This window comes from Nicotiana tabacum, chromosome 22 (assembly GCF_000715075.1).
Source record: "Nicotiana tabacum cultivar K326 chromosome 22, ASM71507v2, whole genome shotgun sequence".
Lineage (NCBI taxonomy): Eukaryota > Viridiplantae > Streptophyta > Magnoliopsida > Solanales > Solanaceae > Nicotiana > Nicotiana tabacum.
Window position 1 is genome coordinate 183,995,233 of NC_134101.1, and position 3,196 is coordinate 183,998,428.

At 39.1% G+C, this 3,196-nt stretch overlaps 1 non-coding gene across 1 annotated transcript; it reads right to left on the bottom strand.

Annotated features, from left to right (window-relative positions):
- Positions 1–1,021: 1,021 nt before the first annotated feature.
- Positions 1,022–1,128, bottom strand: LOC142176953 (small nucleolar RNA R71). The gene has a single exon (XR_012705747.1). It is a non-coding gene; the product is annotated as a small nucleolar RNA R71 (small nucleolar RNA).
- Positions 1,129–3,196: the final 2,068 nt, after the last annotated feature.

The following is a 3,196-nucleotide window of genomic DNA, read 5'->3' on the forward strand; positions in this document are numbered from 1 at the left end:
GTTACAATAGAAATTACTTGAACATTATTTAATTTTAATCCATGTTGAGATGATAATTATATTATACTACATTTGGCTAGCGAGCATTAATTTCGTGTTGTGTTTTTTGCTCGTCAAATTTTGGCGTCGTTGCCGGTGATTGGTAATCAGTAGTGTTCAAAATTAGTTTTCGGTGCTAATTCAGGGACTAATTTCATTTTATTCTTCACGGTTGCTCCCTCGCCTTGCAATGGCTGCATATGTTATTTAAGTCATTTTCTAAGACTTAAAATTCGACTTCTAACTCCCTCATCTTAGAGTTATCGTTAGAGCATGTTTAACTTCTCTGGTATATGATTTCATCTTATTCAAAAGAAGTGATTCCATACGACCCAGAGATGGAAAAGCATCTCACAAAGTCAAGGAAAGAGAAAGAACTCACATGAAATTTCTTGGGGCAATCATTAACCCAAGAACACATGGCCAAGAACGGTGATGATGGAGTAGACCTAGTTGCAAGAGAGGTAGTACAATAAAGAGAGTAAGTTGCACTGATAGCAGCTGAAGTAGCCCTTAGAGCTGCTGATGAAACTATCGAAGATGATGGGAGTTGAAGATTCAATCTAAATTGACCCCTGGTTGAGACTAGTTCAAAAATATGGCTCCCAGGCCTGGAAGAGCATTAGCTGATTATGCTAGACCAGTCTATAATTAGTGACTAACAAGTGTCTGACCTCCACCCATAGCAACAAATAATATTGAGTTGAAGCAAGGTTTTCTTCAAACCATTCAGAACAACTGTGTCTTTAGATGGAAGGCGCATAAAGATCCTAATACTCACTTGATGGACTTTAAGGAAATCATGAACACCTTTTAGTATAATGGAGTCTCGAAAGATGTAGTCTACTTAAGGGCATTCCACTTTTCACTAAAGGATGGTGCGAAGCACTGGCTTCGAAGCTTACCAATTGGGTCAATCAAGATATGGGAAGATATGACGAAAACGTTTCTTGAGAAGTACTTTTTAGCTGCAAAAATAATGAAATTCAGAAGGGAAATCCATGACTTCTGCCAAGAGGATACTGAAACAGTCTTTGAAGCATGGGAAATATTCAAGGAAATAGAGAGAAGGTGTCATCATAATGGAATCGAATTGTGGATGCAACTCCAATGCTTTTGGGATGGACTAACATCCTCCTTACGATGAACTCTCAGTACTACAGTGGGCGGCCCTTTAATGAAGAAAACTCCTGAAGATATTGTTGTGATTTTTCATAAGCACTCTGAAGATGCTAACCAATGGCCTGATGAGATTAATGATAGAAGAAATCAGTTGGGGCTCACCAGGTAGACTCTAACATATCTGTTCTAGCCCAGCTAGACACCATGGTCAAAGAGATAAGAAAGTTGACTTCAGCCAAGGTCCAGAGCCAGACATCATCATTTTGTGACTTTTGTGGAATGGGTCATCCCACGCATGAGTGTCATGCCTCGACTACAGATGAAGTGGTAAATTTTGTGGAATGCTTTGACAGAGGCAACTACTAGAGTAGTAATAATTTCAATTCCATGGGACAGATGCACCCTAGATTTTCGTGGAGTTCACCCAGTGATAGTGCGAATGCATGACAACAAAATAACTACATACCCTAGGGACAAGGAGCTCCAGATTTTCTAAATCAGTAGAGACAGCAATACCAGCCTCAACAGTCCCACTAGTCTTGCATGGAACATATAATGAAAGTGTTTATCATTAATATAGATGAGAGACTTGAAGCTCATGGAACAACCATACGGAGCTTGTAAAGACAGCTGAGACAATGTGCAAATCTATTATCTGAGAGGGTTCCTGTAACTCTCCTGGTGATACTGAAAGAAATCTAAAAGAAACAATAAATGTAGTGTCATTGAGAAGTGGGAAAGTATTGAAAGACCCCATTGCAAAAACAAAAGGATGAGTTGATTGAAGAACATGTAGAGATTGTGGAGGAGCAGAAATATAGCAACAATCAAGAAGGTGAAGAGAGGGTAGATGATGCTTTGAAGAAGAAGAGGAAGACTAGAGCTTAGAAGAAGAAGAAGAAGAAGAAGAAGAAGAAGAAGAAGAAGAAGAAGAAGAAGAAGAAGAAGAAGAAGAAGAAGAAGAAGAAGAAGAAGAAGGATAAGAATTTAATGAATGAGGAGACTAAAGAGAGAAAATACATGTCTGCTCTACCTTTCCCAAGAAGCAAAGAAGAGAGAAGCTAGACAAATAATTCGGGCATTTTCTAGGACTCAAGTAGGCACATATTAATCTACCTTTTACAGAGGTGCTCTCTTAGATACCTACCTATGCTAAGTTCCTGAAGGAGATATTATCCGACATGCGTAAGGTGGAAGAGACATCGATTGCCATGCTCACATAGCATTGTAGTGCTATTCTGCAAAAATAAGTTCCCTCAAGCGTGTGGAGATTTAGAGAGTTTTACTATACCTTGCTCTTAAGAAAGTGCTAAGTTTGAAAACTCTTTGTGTGATTCGGGTGCTTCTATTAATCATATGCCTTTGTTTATTTTTAGGAAATTAGAAGGAAAGATTGGAGAAATCAGATCTATACCTGTGTCATTGCAGCTGGCATATCAGACCACAATCATACCTGAAGGAATAGTGAAATATGTGCTAGTTTCGGTGGATAAATTTGTGTTCTCTGTAGACTTCATTGTGGTGAATGTGGAAGAGAATAGGTAGGTCCCTATGATTTTAGGGATACCTTTATTGGCTACTACAGAGCTATTCTGGACATTCAGGAAAGGCAACTCATGCTCAAAGTGGGGGTAGAAATGGTGGTTTTAAAGATGGAGGAAGCAACGGGAGCACCTAGAGACGAGCTGACTGCACACTCTGAATTCAAGTCAAGGGCCCTAAAAGTGAAATCTGGAGAGGGTAAGCATGACAAGGGTGGGGTGTACCTAAAGAAGGCATAAAAAACCTTCAGCATGGATGTTTGCATTGGGTCGGGCATGCAAAGTGGATCCCGACTTTGATTCAGACCTAGACTAGATGATTCAGGGGAGTTTATTTTCCCTCCTACTTTATTTTTTTGTGTTATGGGGATATGTAACTTTTAAAAGTATGGGGTGGGGGATGTAAATATGTATATGTGTGTTTGTTTTTTGTGCTTTGTTTGAAAAAAGAAAAAAGATTGATTTTTCCTCGGCTGTCTTCTTGAGAGATCAAA